The sequence below is a fragment of the Pinus tabuliformis genome, chromosome 8 (genome assembly GCF_031772625.1).
Source record: "Pinus tabuliformis cultivar Carrire ecotype Pingquan chromosome 8, CPIR1, whole genome shotgun sequence".
In the NCBI taxonomy this organism is placed as follows: domain Eukaryota; kingdom Viridiplantae; phylum Streptophyta; class Pinopsida; order Pinales; family Pinaceae; genus Pinus; species Pinus tabuliformis.
The window spans coordinates 428,800,382-428,822,632 of NC_142294.1; positions in this window are offsets into that span (position 1 = coordinate 428,800,382).

Here is a 22,251-nt window from a genome sequence, read left to right on the forward strand (position 1 = left end):
TACAGCTGAGTGCGTAGGGCAGATCTGGTTGTAGTGATGGAAGATATTAATAAAGATAAGTTGTTTTCTGAAATATCACGGATCTATTTTGTTCTGGTTTATGCATCTAGTATATGATTTTATGTCTCATTATAATTACATGCACTAGGGTTTATTGTTAAATGTTTGCTTAAAGACTATAACAAGAAGATCAGATTTATAATAATTTCCTTAATAAGAAAGTATGCCTGTAGTGAGATAGTAGTACAGAAGTGGTACGAGGCCACAAAAAGGTTCACAACCCCCATCCAAACCACATCAAGACATCCCAAGGGTGCGGAAACCTGGTTCCAGCACCCTCCCCTACTACCTTGGGTGATACCTCAGTCCGCGCTCTGCGGGCTATTGCGGAAAGGGCCGGTAGCTGCGGGATTTGTTTGGGTAATAACTCTTCCGAACCTGGGTCAGGGCCCAATAAGCCAACATTGTACATGATAACAACTAAAATATTTTTTTAGTTTTATTAGTCAAGGTTTTCCACCACTGATCCTTTCATCTATCTGTTGTTTTTCTGAAAGAGGTTGTTGTGCTTTATATTTCGATATTAAGGAGGAAGAACATGTCCATTCTATTTGTTTTGGAGAAATTCCCATATTCCCATATTCTCATTCCATTTCACCCATTCCAACTCTAACCGTTACCCATTCCTACTCTAGCCATGTTTCCCATTCCAACTCTAGCCACATTTCCTACTTCCAAACTCTAGCTTCATTAATCCATTTCCAAAGTCTAGCCGCGAGCCACTCCCCTTTGAAAGCCTTCATAAAACATGTTGCAGTTATTTTATAAGGCTGGACCCGTAAAACGTATTGCTATCAACCCTTCCCTTTTTCCCTTGCATATATCTCCACCTGTCCCCCTTCCTGATTGCGATTGTGATACTGTATATCGCAATATCCCTTCTTGCCAATTATCATATCCAAGTCCTCCTACACTGGCCGATTGCGATATTACATCCTTTGTCGATTGCGATATCGTAGTTGTCTAATGATATCACATATCACAAAATCCCTCCACCACTGATATCGCATATCGCTTAAATATCTACCGATATCGCATATCACCACATCTCTTTCCGATTGCGATATTGTTCCGCCCGACGATTGCGATATCGCAATCAACGATCGCATAAAGTTCTTGCTCCACGAAAATCCTTTCTGACTTGCGATTGAGATATGCAAGAACCATCCCAAATGTGATTTTTTATGTGATGAATTTTATAAATCATTGTGTCTGGAAAATCGAGAAATTACTACAAATTAGTGTTAAGAGGACCCTATCCTGTGTTGCGATTGTGATGTAAAAAAGGCCTGGATCAATGGCCCAAGTTAAATTAGCTCAGAACAATGGCCTAGATCAAGAAATGTTAAAGTATCTATTCCACTTCCACTCTGTGAGACAGTGAGGGTGTTTTTCGACGTTTCTTCAACAACATGGTCATTAAACGGAATGCGAGACACAGGGAAGCAAGACACAAAGACAGTGAAGTATTTTCAACACGTTTCAACAACAAACAGCACAACAAATTCAAAGATCGAAATGTTCAAGCTTCCACCAATACAGTGTCATGCATTAAATTATTGTAACAGTTCATATGACTCCCATTTGTATTCGAACTCTGTTGTAACATAAAATCCCTTAGAAGGCTCAAGGTTTTATCAGATCTCATAGTTGTTGATTGAATCTAGCCTAGGTGGCTAATTATGTAATGGGACCTCTTCCCTATAAAAATGTAGATTTTAGACTCTACAATGGGGGATCGATGATGTGATAACCACTGTTGTATTGTTTTCAATTAATAGAAAATACAGTTGTAGCATACTCTATTTTAACCTGATATTCATTATGGCTTTAGTCCTATCCTATCATGCTCTTTTGTTATTAGTTTTCAGAGCTTATTTTGTTACTTGGAATTCAATGTTGGATTGCTCCAACTTCCCTTAATTTGTTGTGATTGCTGTAAATGTCCATTTCCACATTAGTAAACCAAGGATGCCTCAGCTTCTGTAAAACAATGTTGTTTGTTTTTTTTTTTTTAATTGACTCCATGCCCAATGGTGGTTGTCCTCACACTCTTTCACCTGAAAAATCAAATATTTAGCCATCTGATTTTTTTTAAATATTGAGAGATACCTCTTAGATTGGAAGGGATAACTTCCAATCAAAAGCTGGTTTGAAATAGTTACGCTGGGTTTAAGGGTTGACACAACCCAACCCCCACCATCTCGGTTGATAACATTTTGGTGCATCTACCAAGAGCCAAAAAGATCCTTTTTCCGGGATTCTCTTTGAGTCTCTTCTTTCTGATTCTTGAGGGTAACATGAAATCATATGTTCCGAAGGTTGTGATATTACCATGGCGACTCCACTCTTAAAGATACTAAAGATTGAAGTTTCATGGTGACTCCACTGCTTGCAGATGAGTAGATTGATGATTTTCAAGATGAGTTATATTGTTCCAGTGATTAATGAAGGTGAATCCTCTTTCATTTAAAAGCTTAGGTGCTGGATTCAGTTTTTATTATGAGTTTCCCATATATGATCCACTACTGAATTTGTTTAGAGCATATTTAAGTAGCTCAGGTGCTAGATCTGTTGTTTGTCTGGTTATACTAGAGATTTTATATTACTTGAATTAAACAGGTGGATTTTCAGATGTTAGAGTAGGACATAAATAAGCTTGGTGGGCAAGTATTTCCTTTAGTTTTAGGTTACATTTTGCAGTTGTCAGTTCCAGTTGGTTTGCAGTTTTCTTTTTAGTTTGGAGAAGTGGGTTTGAATGTGGTCTTCATATTGGGATCAACCCAATGGTGAGGCAGCTAGTTTGCTGGTTATTTGCTACACCACAGGGGAACATCATACAAAATTAGAGCCAATGTTATCCATGACAACCACTAAAATAAATTTTTAGTTTTATTAGTCAAGGTTTTCCACCATTGATCTTTTCATCTATCTGTTGTTTTCTCTTAAACAGGTTGTTGTTCTTTATATTTGGAGATTGAGGAAGAACAATCCATTCTATTTGTTTCGGATAGATTGCCATATTCCCATATTCTCATCCCATTTCACCCATTCCTACTCTGGCCATATTTCCCATTCCAACTCTAGCCACATTTCCTACTTTCAAAATCTAGCCACATTATCCATTTCCAAACTCTAGTCGTGACCCATTCTGTTAGGCCCTTATACTACTGGTGTAACCCCTTATTGTTATTAGTACAACCCCCTTATTATATTTTTGTAGCCATGTAGTCACCAGATTGTTATTATTGTGCTCCATAGAAGCCCACTATTGTTATTATTGTGCCCTTGCATTATTATTGTTATGTCGGCTCTGATTATATTATGACCCCTTAGACTCCTATATATAGAAAGGAGGTCTTATCATTTGTATAATCTAATAATTGTTCATTTGTGTAATGTAAAGGAGGTTTCCCCCTCAAAGAGGCTGAATTCTAAGGTGTTCAACTATCTTTTCTATCTTTTTGTGAGTTGGTTTCATAACATTTGGTATCAGAGCTTTGGATTCTAGGGTTTCGCTGCTCCAAATTGGTCGTCGTGGAATTTGCGCTATAATATTTTTTTGTGATTTTTCAGATGCTATAAAAACAACCCATTTGGGCCGAAATCGTTTCGAACCTCGGGTCCAAATTTTAGAGCTTTTCACACTATATTTGCGGATATATGATCTGAGGAATTTGGCCTTTTTGCAGACTCTTGAATTACATTCCAAACAGGTGAGTTGGGGAAAATCCTCATAACTTTTGTTTTGAGCATCAGATTAAAATTTCGTAAGAGGCTGCAGAAAGAGGATGACCTGTAGTTTCTTGTGTATATTTTTTAGATCCGAAGGTCAAAACAGTGACACGTGGCACTTCATACAAGTTTTCTCTTTTAAAAAGGTATAAAATGAGGTCATGTTGGGAGATTGTTCATAAATCTTTCTTGGAGAATTTAAGTTTCATCATACTGGTGGCATTGGAAAGAGGACATAGAGGGTTACGGTAGGTCACAATTTTAGAACTGAAAGAACCGAAATTATAGAGTTATAGTAATTTCAAGATCGGGCTCCTAAAATCAAGAAAAATCGAGATGAGGAAGTTGGATGGCAAGGATCTGGTAAATTGGATACTACAGATGGAGAAATATTTTGATCTACATGGTGCACCACTATTACAAAAGGTATGCATTGCATCTTCATATTTATAAAAAGATCAATTTTTATGGTATAAAGGGCTTTGTTCTCGTAAACAACTTGTTATGTGGTCAATTTTCACAGAGGAAATTATATCACATTATGAGAATATAAAGAGCAACACCTTCTTTAGAGCAACGCCACAACAATTGGAAGAAAAAAGAGAAAAAGGTCTTTGTTACAAAGTGGAAAGTAAAATTATGGCAACAAGGAAGTCTACCCCTCACAACTATAATAATGGAAGTGTTGTTTCTCCTAGCCTTCCACAACCTACAAGGGTTACACCACAACAATTGGAAGAAAAAAAAAAAAAGGGCTTTGTTACAATTGTGATAGAAAATGCACTAAAGGTCATAAGTGTGCTGAGAAGAAATTGTTTTACATAGAGTATGAAGAGGAGGAATAAAAGGATCAAGAAACATCAAATGAAGAGGATATGTGCTAGGAACCAACCCCAAAGAAAAAATAAATGAATCCGACCATATCTTTTAAAGCATTGACAAGAATTACCACTCCTCAAACTCTCGAGATAGAAGGACATATCAAGAAGAAAAAGGTTCAAGAAGTGAAATATCACTTCGAGAAAGAAGAAATGAATCCAACCATATCTTGTAATGCATTGGCCAGAATTACCACTCCTCAAACTATCAAGATAGAAGGACATATCAAGAAGAAAAATGTTCAAGAAGTGAAAGATCACATCGAGCATGAAGAAGTGAATTCGACCATATCTTGTAAAGCATTGGAAGAAATCACATATCAAGAAGAAGAAGGTTCAAATAGTGAAATATCAGGAAGAAAAGTATTAAGAAACATCAAAAGAAAAGGATACTCACGAGGAACCAACCCCAGAGAAAAAAGAAATGAATCCGACCATATCATGTAATGCATTCGTCGAAATTACCACGCGTCAAACTGTAAAGATAGAAGGACATATCAAGAAGAAAAAGGTAATAGTGTTGATTGATTCGAGTAGTACCCATAATTTTATTAATTGTAATATAGCTAAGGACTTGAATTGCTTCCTAGATCCAGCACCAGAGTGTAAAGTGACGGTTGTAAGTGGAGGAGCCATAAATTTCTCTGGAAAGTGCCATAATATCAAGCTATCCATGGGAGAATATGTATTGAATAGCCCAATGTTTTCTGTTCCAATGGGTGGTGTTGATGTTGTACTAGGAGTCCAATGGCTACAATCCTTGGCTACAATAGCTTTTAATTTTCAAGAACTTTTTATGAAATTTTCTTCGGAAGGAAAAGAAGTTGAATTAAGGGGTATCACAGTGAAACCAGGAAAGATAATCAACTCTGATGGAATGAAAAAGCTTCTAAAGAAAGAACAACAAGGCGTAATTGCACAATTATGTTCGCTAACTGTTCGCACATCGAAATCATGTATTTTTCTAGATCTCCAAAAAGTCTTGGACAATCATTCCAAGGTATTTGAGAGTCCCAAAGGTCTCCCACGTATTAGTGATCATGATCAAGCTATTAATTTTATTCCAAGATGTGTTCCTCCAAACGTCAAGCCTTATAGATATTCATATGCCCAAAGGAGTGAAATTGAAAATATGGTTGTAGAAATGGTAGACGTTGGTACAAATATCCAACCAAATTTGATAAACAAAGGAAGGTATGAATGGAAGAATGGCAAAGCAGGTGGGAACTCATTCAAAAGTTGTTGAATATCCCAGTTCCAACAATATTGCTAGAACATGACAAGGAAGGAAAAATCATATTAGAACCTGAAGCATTTACAAAACTGAGAAGCCTATAACTATGAAATTGATCAATTTCAAAGCATCTCATCAAGTGGAAGAACTTACCTGTTGAAGATTTCACATGGACAGACAAGAATTTTATACAGAAGCATTAAGAACTACTCAAGCGTTGAGGACAACACTTTTTGAAGGAGAGGGGCATGTTAGGCCCCTATACTACTAGTGTAACCCCTTATTGTTATTAGTACAACCCCCTTATTATATTGTTGTACCCATGTAGTCCCCATATTGTTATTATTGTGCCCCATAGAAGCCCACTATTGTTATAATTGTGCCCTTACATTATTATTGTTATGTCAGTTCTGATTATATTATGATCCCTTAGACTCCTATATACAGAAAGGAGGTCTTGTCATTTGAATCATCCAAGAATTGTTCATTTGTATAATGTAAAGGAGGTTACCCCCTCGAAGACGCTGAATTGTAAGGCGTTCATCTATCTTTTCTATATTTTTGTGAGCTGGTTTCATAACACATTCCCCTTTGAAAACCTTCATAAAACATGTCGTAGTCCTTTTATAAGGCTGGACGCACAAAACATATTTCTATCAGCCCTTTCCTTTTTCCCTTGCATATATCTCCACCCATCCCCCTTTCTGATTGCAATTGCGATATTTTATATCACAATATCCCTTCCTGTCATATTATCATATCCAAGTCCTCCTCCACTGGAAATTTCGATATTACATCCTTCGCCGATTGCGATATCGCAGTTCTCTGCCGTTATCGCATATCATAAAATCACTTTGTCACTTATATCACATATCACTTAAATATCTGCTAATATCGCATATTGCCACATCCCTTGTCAATTTTGATATCAAAATCGGCAATCGCATAGTCAATGTTTCGACTCCCTGAAAATCATTTTTGACTTGTGATTGCGATATGCGAGAACCCTCCCAGATGAATTTTTTTATGTGATACATTTTATAAACCATCACGTATGGAATCAAGAAATTACTATGAATCAATTTTAAGAGGACCCTCTCCTGTGTTACGATTGCGATGTAAAAAAGGCCTGAATCAATGGCCCAAGTTAAATTAGCTCAGATCAATGGCACATATCAATGAACGTTAAAGTATCTATTCCACTTCTGCTACGTGAGACATCGAGGGTGTTTTTTGGTGTTTCTTCAACATCATGCTCATTAAATGTAATGTGAGACATAGGGTATCCAGACACAGAGAAAGCAAAGAATTTTAGCATGTTTCAACAACAAACAACGTAAAATATTTGAAGAGCCAGATGTTAGAGTTTCCCACAATACAGTGTCACGCTTTAAATTATTGTAACAGTTCTACGACTCCCATTTGTATTTGAACTCTATTGTAACAGAAAATCCCTTAGAAGGCTCAAGGTTTTATTAGATATCATAGTTGTTAATTGAATCTAGCCTAGGTGGTAGATTATGTAATGGGATCTCTTCCCTATAAATATTTTTCGATGTTGCAATGGGGGAATCAATGATGTGAGAACCTCTGTGGTATTGTTTTCAATTAATAGGAAATATAGTTGCAACATACTCTATTTAACCTGAGATTCGTTCTGGTTTCATCAACTTCCATAAAACAATGTTGTTTGTTGTTGTTTTTCTTTAATTGACTCCATGCCCAATGGTGGTTGTCCTCACACTCTTTCACCTGAAAAATCACATAGAAAAGCAGAGTTAGCCATCTGTTTTTTTTTTTTAATATTAAGAGAGCCCTCTCAGATTGGAAGGGATAACTTCCAATCAAAGGATAGTTTGAAATAGTTACATTGGGTTGAAGGGTTGACATATCCCAACCCCCACCAGCCTAGTTGATAACAAGAGGTTTTGTCCAAGTATAGCCCATGGAAGGAAAGGATCAATTTGGTCTTGCAAGTCAAAAAGATTTGGGAATTCACCAAGAAAGCCATCAAGAATCCAACTGACCCAAAGTTGCTAGACGTGTATGAAGATTTGCATACGAGGGAAATATTGATAATGCTTAATGGTGTGAAGGATTCCCTAATACCTAATTTTTCTGGGAAGAACATGACACATGAGATGCAGATGGCTCTTTAGAATTTGTTCCAGAATAAGAAAGAGAAGCGAATATTGGTATTGGGGTATAAGTTGAAGTCCACCAAGATGATATAGGGTAAAGGAGTCACTTCGTATATCATGATATTGTCTCAGGTAAAAGATGAGCTTGCTGTCATTAGTGTGACTATTTCATTTTCATATATGGTGAGGATCACCTTGAAAGAGTTCACTGAGGAATGGAAGCCCTTCATCAAAGGGATTGTTTCCATAGATAAGTTTCTAGACTCGAAGAGGCTATGGGTGTTGGCATTATGATATAGGTGTTGTTCTTGATGGCAACTCACTAAGATGACAGTTCACAGTGTAGCAGGCCAACAACAAAGGATTATAGATCAGACTCCAAACAATGAAGAAAGAGAAGTATATGCTAGTTCACTTTGTCCAAAAAGCATATACATGCGAGCTAACACAACAAAAGAAGCGTATAACGTATACACGCACTTTCAAAAGAGGAAAAGTGCGTACATGTTGGAAAACTAAGTATTTGGTTGTTGTGGGGGAAAGTATCCAACTCGGAATGACCCTATCCCACTCTAAGGGTGACAGTTCCTTAGCAACAGCTGAAAGCAAAGCTATCTAAAGTTTCTTCTTTATGACATGCAAGAGATAAAAGGAAGAGATCCACTTATCGATGTCTTGCGCAAATGGTCGATCCAATCTCCTTTGATTGCCGCTTGCTCCCAGCTCCAAGTCTTTTCACGGGCCCAGCTACACGAGATCCTGCAAACAAGACAAAGAAAGGAAACTACAAGAAGCATGCATTCATAACTGATTCAAGGATTAGCATAAATCAAAGACGCAAGTAAGACAATACACCATTGAAACACATGCGAATAGAAGAACCTCAAATGCTTTATTAATATATGGAAGTAAGGTTCAGGCGGTGATACAACCATGAGAGGTCCAATCCAGCATCACCTTCCCGACGGAGAGAAATCTCTTCTTCACCTCCCTCAAGCAATCACCCAATGCTCACAACTGTAAACCAACAGCAATTCTTTGCACTCAATTTCGCCCTCTAGATCCCATGGGATGAGATCCTTATATAGAGTTTTGGAGTGAAGATAAGTCAGCTTGATGTGTGACTTGTTGTCCTCTTCAACTCCAGTTGTTCTTCAGTCCTTCACTCAGAGTTTCTGCCTTCCACTTGGAGTTTTAGAACCTCTTAACTCATCATTAGGCGAATCTTCTGATCCAAGTGTCAATTTAGAAGCTTCCTGGGCACTGGCACATTGAGAAAAGATTCCTCCACATGTCCAAGTACGCTCAGCGCAGGTAGCCTTTGTCCTACTTGCTCTGCAACGCAGGTAGCCTTTGTTGTACCTGCTATGCAGCGCAGATGCCTAGTGGAGCAGCTGTAATGATCCAAAACTGACCTGTTTTTGAGTGTTTTTAGTGGAGAACTGAACTGTAGTGCTGTGGTTTGCTGACCTTGTTCCTCTAGGGGTAGGAACAACATGTTTGGGGACTTTGGATCCCTCAGATTATTGACATTTCATGCTTTATGCTGTAAGGCACAAAAATGTCTATAACAGTTGCCCCCTAAAATATGAGGTCGTTTATCGGGTGAAATGCTTTATTAGGAGGATCCGAAGTTCATTCAATCGCCGGGAGGTGACCTGTAACAAAATACAATACAATACATTATCTTTTCATACTTTCTTTTCATGATCTAGCTGATGCGGGCATTTCCCATGTTCAGCTTTATAGATACGTTTGTTGTACATAAACAGATGATCGTCTGATAATAGACTGATAATTCTCTGCTTTTAATTATCATCCTTTTAGTAGGATGACCATCTGCTGCACATGCCTATGTCTTTATCTCCTGAATATATATCGCAGCCCGGATGGATGAAACTAGATCCGGGGTCTTCAAACTTCCGATCTTCACACTAAGTACAAGTCGATCCATGTGAGAATTTCTTGAAGTCGAACATGGAAAGACATCGCTTGATTACCAGTCAATAATGTAAACCGTTAACAAGCGCGAGAGGAATCACCGATAATGATGATGACCCTCAAGGTACTGCAACACAATTCACGTGGCGTGAATATAGGATCTGACGTCGAACACCACGCAAAGTCTTCCGGTCGAAGGTCATTAATGTATATCTATCGCTGGAAGTGAGAAACTTGCCATTGGGGCATGCAAGCTTCAAAGTACTGAGGGGGTGTTCCTAGATCAACTTCTCGGATAATGAGCTGATGTCGACAAGAAGTGATCCGTCAAAGGAGGGCCTTAATGAATCCCGCATCAGTGACACGGAACGGAGCTAGTGATGATGGTGAAAACGATCTGTGAAATATGATTCAGGGTGGCGGTCATGGAAGGATGAAAGATGATGTATGGTAGTGGATGGGACCCGGTTGACACTTTCTGAATGACATCTCTTGAACATATAACGACATTGATGTGATGGATCGGTAGCATTACCCCATGTATGGATGGTATGGCGAGACCATGGTGAAGGGACCGGTGAATGATAATAACCCAATCCGATATTTACAGAGGCAAAAGTGTCATGTTCAAGAGTGACCTGCTACCATTAAGCTTTGAGGTTCTTCCCAATTTTTCCCCAGTCATTTCTGACCAGTACCTCTTTATTTTTGTCAAGCTTGAGGAGGATAACATATGCTTGATCTATAACCTGCCCTTCGGGCAAGCCCATCGCTATGTTTTTAATGAGCTTAGCGATAGGGAAACTCGTTCTCGTCTAAAGACAAGTTTGTCGCTATCTAATATTTTTAACGAGCCCAGCGACAATGACAACTCAGTCCTTTTCATTTTTAGAGAGTCTGAAAAGGGTACATAAAGTGGACTCCAGGGGTCCTTTTTCGTCATCTAATCCCTTAAGTCCGAAAAAGTATAAAACAATACAGAAGGGATGAATGTTGGATATCTTTATCGAGCCGAACTAGACAAGCGCTCGATCTTTTTGTGCAATAATCCCTCAGGTCCAAAAAGATTAAAATCTAGAGGAGGGATAGCTCCTCTGGTCCTTTTAACGAGCTGGAAGGCCAAAACTCGGCAAACTTTTCATATTTTACGAGTCAGTGAACAGAGCTCAAAGAAGACTCGTCTTTTGAGGAATGAGTGATAAACAGGGATAGCAGCAGATTCCAGGTATAGGTTGGAATTTTCCAATCACGGCAGTATTACAAGGATGGCTAGGTGAAATCACTCTTCGCAGCTGTTCCTCAAAATAGGTAAACAATCAAGTGGAGGTGAATGATCGGCCAAATGAAAGGTGGAGGTGACGGTGCACAAACACGACCAAGGCTTTTATGGCTGATGATTTTAAGGTCTCAAATGGTTATTTACCGGTTCATTTTTTCCAGTGAGCTTGAACTCTGGGGGAAGCTTGCTCACAAGCTTAACATTTATATTTTAACGAGCATGAACTTCCGCATTAAAACTGCTCAGTTTTTGCGTTTATTTTTTAACGAGCATGAACTTTGCCAAAACTGCTCGTATCTTGTGTTTATTTTTTAACGAGCCTGAACCTTGCCAAAAACTGCTCGTTTGATAAGATCAAATTCATATTTTACCATGACTAGCTTTTTCTTTTTCATAGATAGTACTGTATCATCAATTGCCGCAACAAACTTTGTTAGAAACGGATAATATGAAGTAAAAATACTAATATTTCACTTTGAACTACGTAAAAAGCAATTAAAAGATGTTTTTACCTCTCATTTTACCATTTCATGTGCATTTGGTTTGTTGGAGCTTTGGAGGTGCCTCTTCCTCTTGATTTTTCACCAGCTGATTTCGGGAGATTCTGTGGACGATTTTCAGCACCGTTTCCACCAGGTAGGAGCTAAACCCTAGCTCTATCTTTTCATGGTTTGATTTCTCAGTTTCATGCTTGTTTTCCTGCCCCCATGAGCCCCTGGGGTTTCTCTAGGGCGCTCTGCCATCAGCGCAGGTACCCTATATCGAAACCTGCGTTGGGGCCTTCATTTTCAAAGGCAGTTTGCCTCCCAACGCAGGTGAGGCCCTTCCCTACCTGCGTTGGGCGCAGAAAACATCTTAGTTGCATATTTTTTCATGAGAATTTTGCCATTTTCTTCACTGAGTCAGGGATCTTACTCCTCCTCTTGTTTGTTTTGCAGAGTTTATTGGAGCAGAATGACTCTTACGTGGCGAGAACGAGAGCATGAAGAGGAGGACATGATTGCCCTCCATGATCCTGTTACTGTGAGCGCGTTGCGGAACTGTGGCTTGCTAAAATTCTTTCGCATATCTAGCATGAGGGCACAGATACGTTTACTGCAGTACCTGCTTGATGCTTGGGATCCTATTAACCAAGTGTTCCATATTAGGGGAAAGTCCATCCCCTTGACCATAGTGGACATTTACTTCTTGACCGGGTTGTCAAGGCGGGGTGCCCCCATTTCCTTGTCTGGTTCGGCCCGAGGGAGCGATTCCGTGAAAGATTATATCCGTCAGTATTGCAGAGAGGGATCCCAGCCGAGCAGAGACGGCAAGATCTCTATCTGTGATATTACTGACAGGTCTCTCAGGTCTATTCTGTACACGATTTGTAGGATGGCCGGTAGTGCATCCCCTCATGTTGCCAACAGGTCATATGTGCGGCATGCCCTGGAGTGTCTTCAGCCGAAAGTTTTTAACTGGTGTGATGCAGTACTGGTTCAGATGAAAAACCAGTTGACCAAAGTAAAGGACAGGAGAGTGAAGAATTTTGGCTTTGGTTCAGTTTTGACTGCCTTCGCTTTGGAGAAGATACCCCTGATGCAACCTCAGTACATTATCCTCGACTTGCCATCTCCTACTGAGCCGCGCATGCAGAGGTGGGTTGACCACATGGCTAGACATGCAGGTCAATCTAAGATTACTTTCACCGATGCTTTCTTTAGGTGGTTCGAGCGGCAAGATATGGCCTTTTCCGAGTATCCATATGTTGGCATGGATTTCCGAGGTGATCCGGATTTGATACTATCGGATGGCGAGCAGTGGGGTGATCTTGGTAAAATCTTGACCTTATCACTGTTTACCGTTTTTATTTGTAATGTCCTTGTGCTTTACTCTATCAAGACTCTAATCAAACTCATGTGTGCATGCAGATGTGGGCCCTGTCTGTCCAGCAGTTCGTCCGAGAGTTCCGGCCGCTGCCCCCGCAGGGGAGGCTCCTGGGAGAGCTATTCTCCGTGACCTTGACTTGGCCGAGACTCTTACAGCTGTGCAGGAACATGTCGAGGGTCTTACCCTTGGGATTCTGGATGTACGGGTCGATGAGTTGCCTCTACGATTGCAGCGACATACTGTTGGTGTCCCCAGACGATGGTCTCGTCTTCTGCGCATGATTGCACAGGCCGCGGCATGTTATCATGAGCATCACTAGGCTAGGGTTCCCCCCAACCATTTTTGAGTTTTGGGGTCATATGACCGATTTTGTCTTGGTTACAGAACATTATATGTAAACCGTAAACAGTTATATATATTTTTGATTTTCAGGGTTTATTCCAGTTTTTATGTGATCCATGTATGAAACATCGATGATGCTTCTCTTTTTTATCAATTTTGCAAATGTCTATCTAACACATAGTTTGCTAATGAGTCGGTTAATGTGTTTAAGTTTCTGGAAATGTGTTGATATTGGATAAAATCAAACTGTCTTTCCAAGATTTTAACTCTTAGGAACTTGCGATAAATAGCTGGATTTCGGACAGAGTAGGTACCATAGAGCTGTAGTACCACGAGCTGTGAGTCTAGCCTGACGACTAGCCGGCGTATGCCATGGGTGATGGCATCAGAGAGGAGCTCTATCAACGCGCTATACTCAGCGATATTATTTGTTGATTGACCAATACATACCCCCCTGAAACTCACTAGCTCGCCGCTTGGGTTAAAAATGGCCCATGCTGCAGAGGATAGGTTCCTCGAACTACGACTCGCTCCGTCAGCATATCCAACCCACGGTTCCAATGGATTTGACATCTGCAATAAGTGTAAAAAGCGGATTACTTAAACTGGAACAAACGCTTTAGCGAAAACAAAAATGTAACGAAAGCACACAGGTTACTATTAGGCATAGTAACACTTAAGGTACAACCCGTTACGGGGTTGCGCCAGTGGAATTCCGTCATAATCCACCAACTCGTAGGCTCCTTTTGCTAATACACTTTTAACAATATAAGGGCCCATCCATAAGGACTTGAATTTCCCAGCTCCCAATTTATCGAATTCTTGGTCATAAAGCAAGACCAAATCACCTTCTGAGAAGACACGCGGTTTGACATTTTTGTCGAACTACGCCTTGACTTGTTTCTTATGGGCTTTGTTAGCCAAAGCGGCATCACGGCGGGTTTCATCCAACTGGATTAACTCCAAGAAACGAGCCTCTTCTTCCGAAGTTCCGGGGAGGAGATCAATTGCGAGTTTAAGGGACGAAATTTCACACTGGATTGGTAGGATCGCCTCCAGGCCATACACCAGTTGAAACGGTGTGAACCCAGTGGCATTTCTTACCAATGTTCGGTAGGCCCACAAAGCTGAGTACAGGATCAAATGCCATCTTCTTTTGTGAACCCCCACCATCCTTTGCAGCATGCGCTTCAGGACCTTGTTGATCGCTTCAACTTGTCCGTTAGCTTGCGGATAGTACAGAGTAGAGCTGTCGTGAGACAATCCTAGTTTGGCAGTTAATTCAACCATCATGTGATTGTGAAAATGCGATCCATGATCTGTTACTATGGCTTGTGGTAAGCCGAATCTAGCGACTACATGATTAAAAAAGAATAGGGCTGTTGTTTCACCAGTGTTATCCAATGTAGGCATCGCCTCGGCCCATTTGGTAAAATAGTCAACTGCGACTATAATATACCCATGCCCCCCGGTCGAGGTGGGGTTACATTGCATGAAATCGATGCCCCACTTGGCGAAAGGCCCCACATCTATTATTGGCTGTAAAGGAGCGGGGGGTCTTCTAGTTTTGCTATCAAAAATCTGACATGCATGGCAACTTCTAACCGCAGTTATGCAATCTTTGAACATGGTTGGCCAGAAGTATCCTGCTCATAAGATTCTTTGTGCTGTAGCATATCCAGATTGATGCCCCCCACAGGTGCCTGAATGACATTCATTCAGGGCTTTTTCGGCTTCCTCATGGGTTAGACACCTTCTCAGGACCGTATCGACACCACGACGGTAAAGTGTATCACCGACGATCATGTAGTCTTTTGCTTGGTATCGAATGCGTTTTCGTTCTGAGTGAGAGGTGTCTGGCCGAAATTTTTGGGTTTGGAGATAAACTATTATATCCCCATACCACTCATCACTTGCTGATATCAGAAACAAACTTTCGTCCACGATCGATTCTTTGGACGTTTCATCGTTTGACGATGATGGGAAATCGCATAATAATTTTGCGAACACTAAAGCTTTCTTTGATTTGGATTTCACAAATTCCAGATCAAAATCTTGAAGGATAGCTATCCACTTTGAATATTTTCCCCCAAGCAACTGTCGCGACAGTATATAAGTCATGGGGTTGCAATCTGACAATACAGTGGTCTTCCTAAAGAGGACATAATGCCGAAATCTTTGTATCGCTTGAACAACCACTAATGCTAGCTTTTCAACATGAGAATATTTACTTTCTGTATCATTTAAGTTTTTACTTAAATAATATATAGGGTGTTCAATTCCATCGACTTCTTGAACTAAAACCATTGCCATGGTCGTATCTGCTGTAGCCAGATACAGGTTAAAATCCCTTAGATAGTCTGGGGCGTACATTAATGATGCTTTGACTAGCGCTTCTTTCAAAGCATCAAAGGAAGCTTGTGCAACCTGGTCCCAGACGAAAGGTACATCCTTTTTCAGGAGACGGGTATAACCTTTAGCAAGTTCTGCGTAATTTGGAATGAACCTCCTCAGAAAGTTTGCTTTCCCTTGGAGTTTCTGAATCTGAAGCAAGTTCGAAGGTGGAGGCAAATTAATGATTGCCTGCACCTTACAAGGGTCGAGACGAATCCCATCCTTGGAGATTATAAAGCCAAGTAAACAACCAGAACCGACGCAAAAACACACATTTGTGCGGATTGAGTCTTATCTTGTAGTGTCGGCATCATAGAAATATTGCTCTTAAATGCTGCGGATGATCAGTCCGTTTCTGCGAATGAGCCGGAAGATCGTCGAGATAAGGTTGAACGATGTTCTTGATGTCATGGAAAGCATAATTCATTGCTCTCTGAAACGTCGCCCATGCGTTCTTTAAACCAAAGGGTAATTTTCGATAAGCGAATGTGCCCCACGGACAAATAAATGCAGTCTTTGACTGGTCCTGTGGGCGGATATTAATTTGATTATACCAGGAAAATCCGTCCATAAACGAAAAGATTTTACATCCCGCGCATTCATCAATTATCTGGTCGATGAAGGGCGTAGGGTAGTTGTCCTTTGGACAAGCTTGATTTACATCCCTATAATCGACGCACACTCGTATTGTTCCCTGTTTTTTCATAACAGGGACAATATTCGATACCCAATCGGTTAGAGGAACCGGGTAGATGAAACCAGCATGGAGGAGTTTTTCAACTTCTGCCTTAATGGCAGCGGCTTTCTTGGGGTGCACCTGCCGAAGCCGTTGTCTCACTGGTTTGACATCAGGATACATCTTAATTTCATGTTCAACGATACTCGAGTCGATGCCTGGCATTTCATCATATGACCAAGCAAAGACATCTCTAAATTCGCGGAAAAGAGCTTTGTATATTTCTTGTTCTGAAGGGGAACAACCTTTGCCGACATAAATATTCTCTACAATGTCTGTTTTGGTCGAGATATTTATGGCTATAGTTTCTTCTATATTGGATAGGTTTCTCTCGGAGTCCACCGTATTTACAGTATTTGTTAGGAACTCAAATACTGAAGGGTGATACAGGTCGCCTTGAGTATCTTCCTTTGGAAGGGAACGATGGTGGTTATCATCCCATGGTGCCCCCTCAATCCACATTGATTGCAGGATTCCTTCGTCACTTGCATGCACTCGTGACCAAGGATCCAAAGGGGTACCACATTCTCCTGACCTATCTACCCAAACGCTTGACGAGCATTGATTTGGGCTCGCCTCCCATGCCTGAAACATTGATTGCTACAATATTTCGATTGGGCTTGGGTGCAACACCATTGCCCGATCCATGATGACTTTGTCTTTTGCGACCTTCGTAGAAGATATCATGTTGCAGGTAGCCACCAATGGTACATTTCCTATGTACATATGATTTGGTAGCGAGAAAGTCCCCATCATCGTGGGGTCCTTCAACAGGCCTACTCCGATATCTTGGATTGAATGGTTGCTTTCATGGATCATGGGAATGCTTCCCGTAACTTGTGAACCATTAAGGAGGAAGTTCTGTTGGTCGACGACCGTAATCCCTCCTTCAAACGGGAATGCGATCTTCCTAAAATAAGTCGACACGACAGCTGCCATGGCATAAATCCACGGTCTTCCCAGTAGGATGTTGTAATCCAGATTCCCATCTATGACTTCAACATCAATTTCTACTGTTTTTCCTCCTAGTTCAATTTTCAAGTTACTTAGGATACCGTAAGGGGTATATGTCCTACCGTCGAAAGCCTTTAGTGTTGTCGAAGATCTCGACAAGGTTGGTGACCCTAGCGTTTTCCAGCAGCTCATCGACATAATACATGTCGATGCCCCCTCGTCAATAATTGTTCTGTGAACAGTTTTGTTGAGGGCCTTCACTTGAATCAGGAAAGCTAGCTGAGCTGGTAACTGAGGGTCATACCCTTTGTGATCAAAGGACACAAGATTGGAATCCTTAGGATCAACCCCCCCTATTGCCGATAACAATGCCTGCCTTTGGGATGGACAATTTTGTAGTACTTCTAGAGTCGACATAGCGGATGGCGATTGAGCCAAATCTTCCACTATGTTATAATGCTGCGCCGCTCTGGCACGAGGATTAAAAGTCGACTTGTTACCACACCCTTAGGTGGTTTTATCGTTAATTCCGGCATTATGGGAGGGACAACTTCTGACAAAGTTGTTGTCGAACTACTAGGTTGATCGTTACCTTTTTCGTTTGACAGTTGCGGATTCCCGTAATCTTTGTTCCTTGTCGAAATCAAAGCATCATTTTGGTGCTTAGAGATCGACAACATCAGTACTTGTGACGGGGAAGCTTTTCCACTATCAACCATATTTTGACCTGGGTTGGGAAACGGGTCAGTCAACACAGCTGGGTTCTTTGGACTTTTAAAGAATCTCTTGAGCTCAGCCTTGTACGGACAATCTCGTGTCCAATGGTCCTCGTCACATATAGAACATGGACCAGGTGACTTCTCTTTCTGTTTCCCTTTCCTAGGAGAGCTTGAAGAAGCCTTCTCAGGTGACGGATCATCCTGTTGCTTCTTCTTCCCTTTGTTTTGCTTCTTCTTGCTTCCTGGTTGATTGGTTTCTTTGCCTTTATCTGCTGATATGGCATTTACTTCCGAAGCAAGAATCTCTTCATGGGCATTTCGATCTGAATTCTTACGGGCTTTCTGAGGTGAAGCCTTTCTTGACTTCGCGCTTACAGTGCCAATCACGCCATCTCTGGCATGAGAGTCAATATTCGATTTAGGAGGGGGAGGAATTGAAAATTCAGGTCTGGGGGCATCAGGTATTTTGTCATAGAGCGTGCCCGACTGAGTATATACCAAGTCTAAATACTGAGCACGAGCAATGACTTGCTCCTCCGTTACGACCCCCCCCTTGGCCACATCTTCCGTTATAGCCGGAAGTAATGACTTTATAAACCATTTAGCTAGTAGCTGATCAGGAACGTATGTTTTGACCATCCTACGTCGATGACGCCACTCATGTATATGGTCAGATATGTGAGTAGCTGTCGTCTGTTTGAAGTTGGTCAGTATCTCGGTTCCTGTTTCATACCTGATAGGTAATTGAAAGTGGGTTAAGAAAGTCATGGCTAAGGAGCTGAAATTGTCGAAAGAGGCTCTTGGCAATTCTATATACCATTTGGCCGCCGGACCTGTCAATGTCCTCTGGAAGAGGCGAAGTCTTATCGAATCATCGTTCAGGGTGTTCGATGAACACCACAGATGAAAGGTCATGACGTGATTCGACGGGTCTTCACCTGGATTTCCATTGAATTTAGGAATGTCCGATCGAAGTTTGTGAGGAATCATGGGCCACCAAGGGGCGTAGGCGATAGGATCGTTTGTCAACCGATGTAGATCGGGTAACTCCAGAGTTGCCACGAATGGCAGCTGTTGACTCAAGTTAGGTGAAGCGTACCCAGGATACGACGGGATCGCCTGAGCAGTTGGTCTTTGCATACCAGCATAATGTAATTGATGCTGATATGATTGATACGGTTGATGGACTGCTCCACCATAGAGTGGTTGGTTTTGACCGTATTGTAGGTACGGTTGTCCATTATTCGCAAAAATTTGCTGCTCGGTACCTTGGTACACTTGCTGGAACTGCGGTTGTTGATACTGCACCAACCATGGTTGTGATACCATTGGTTTTTGTGCGATGCTTACCACTGGGCCAAGATGAGGGGTAAGGGTACCCGTTTGTGTTTGTGACGCCTCGCTAGCCGGCGATTGCGGTTGGGTTGCAGGGTCAATGGGTTGTTGCATTACAACCTGAGAAAACTGAGGTTGACATGTAACAGGTATCGTTTGAACTTGCGACACAGTCACAATTGCTGGTGTCGTCGGGATGTTCGTCACAGGCATCTGTTGTTGCATAGAATACACAACTCTTGGTTGCTGGGGTAGCATAGGTATCCAACCACTTGCAGTTATTCCAGTATAACTTGGGTATGGTTGTGAACTCCCGTATGGGTACCCTCCAGGAGGGGGTAATGAAAAAGCATATTGCCCCCCATACGGTGGTGGTCCGGCACTGAGAGGATTTAATACACCTCGAGGACCGGATTGCCCCAACGGATTTCCAAAAGGATCAATCTGTTGAGTTCCAACATAGGAGTTACCGGGTATTATCCCGGGAGAACAAACAGGAACAGACCACACTGTCGTCATGGCCCCCGAAGGGACCCCTCCCAGCTGTTGAGAGTTTGGGACAGATGGTATGCCGGCGAACATTGTCGGAGTGACTGCAGGGAGTTCTGCTGTCGCTGTGTCATTTGGCACAGTCCTAGATGTCAACGGTTGTTCAGACATTTTTAGTCTATCCAGTAGATTTCCTAGTGATTCTTCAGGAACTTCTCTGGGTGGTAGGCTAGCTTCTGATGCAGTAGGAAGTAGAGTGATCCCTGCTCCAAAATGTGTTGGAGTAGTTGCTTGCGGATCTTCTACAATCTCTTCTATTGCGATCAGACCGGGTGGAAGAGGAAGACCGTCAGGTCCGTAAAATATTTCTGGTGCCGAAGAAGGGGTTGTTTCGACAGCGATAGTTGTCTGAGGAGCAAGACTCTCTGAACCGATCGCTGATGGACCTGATTCAGTAACACAAGTATTTGTTCTCAGACTAGGATCAGTGTTACTGTCCTTCTGGGGCTGTTGAACTTCTTCAATAGGGGCAGGGTTTCCAGAAATGTTTGGAGTAACCGGAACCTCAGATGTCGTTGGAACACTTGTTCTAACTTTGACAGGTGATTTGGAACCAGTTGAACGAGGTCGCTTTGCCCGGGTTGTTTTCGATTCCGGGGACAAAGACGTTTGTCTCGTATTCCTCCGCGAACGATGGTTCATCGATTGACTTTCTTCCACGATTGCGGATTACTTGATCAACCAACAATGCACAGGGTAAAATGTGTTTTCGAATTGAATTAATTTTAGACGCTTTTAAGACACAACTTGCTTTTTCATGTTTTAAGAGTCGAGAAAAAGCTAAAGATGACTCTAGTCTCCTTCGATGTATTAAGGAGCCCGAAGTGACAAATGCTCGGATGGACTTTTTCAGTTATAGAGTTTGAAAAAGGCCAAAAGAAACTACTCTGGAGTTCTAGGCAAGGGTGTGCCAAACCTTTCGCGAAACCACAGAATACGTTTTACGGTACGAGTGGTCGATCTTCGTGAATGCTGTGTTCACTGCATCGCGATCAGTAGGGCAGCTGACACGGCTTCCTATGGATAAAGGCTTTGTTCCTATAGGGGTCCCCCCAATATACGCAACGGTACGCGGGGGCACAAATCCGTATTAGCGCTCTCGTCCCTCAGGAGGAATCACCCACCTTCGTAGAGATCGATAGTCACTATGTTTAACGACGCCGGTTCACGTCTCTACCTAGACCTCTAATGTGTGTCGTTATATTTCAATGCGTTGTTAGATAAATTCAGTTCTTTCTAGGTTGATCTTGCTTAGCAGTTTGCCTTTATGGATCACCACGTGATGTATGAGACAACTCCTAAATGCAGTCTAAGAATGATAAGCAAGCTTTTTCAATTCTTTCAACTTATGAAAACCTTAACTACTGAAGGAAAAGAAAGACATCATCTTTTCAAACAGATCATAGAGCACACACTGATGCACTTTTCCTAAATCGACATGCAAGCTGTCAAAATGCACATGCACAATGCAAGTATTTCTTTTCTTCTTTCTTAATGTTTGGTGTATGACAAAAAGAAAGCTGTTGTACGATTTCAAATTCAATTTCAAGCGAAAACAAACAAGTATTGTCCAATAATCAAAAGAACACCTTAAGATTTACTCTTTTCAATCACAAGAAATACTGAGATTCGAACCATATAACGAAAGCAAATGCTCAAGCAGCTATGAACAGCAATAAACTAACTCTTAGAATCACAACGACACTTTCTCACAGGTCTAGATTCAAGAGGTCATAGCAAGACTAGTTCACTTTCACTATGGGAAACTGTGAATGACAGCAAGAAATACAATAAGAACAATCACGGTTTCTTCACACAACTGAGGCAGAATGACGGCAAAGAGAAGTGGTTTCAGCTGGGTATACAGGTTGACAACAGGCTGCAAAAACAGTACTGAAAACTGGGCAACAGACAGTGGAGAATCCCAGCTGCACAAGGCCAGACTGGATCAGTGCAGGTGCTACACTATCAATCTGAGATGCAGCGCAGGTAGCCCCTTCGGGACCTGCATTGCAGTGCAGGTAGCCTTTGTTGCAGTTGCACTGAACGAGACAACTCTCGTCTCTCTCAGATTCCGGTTCACAG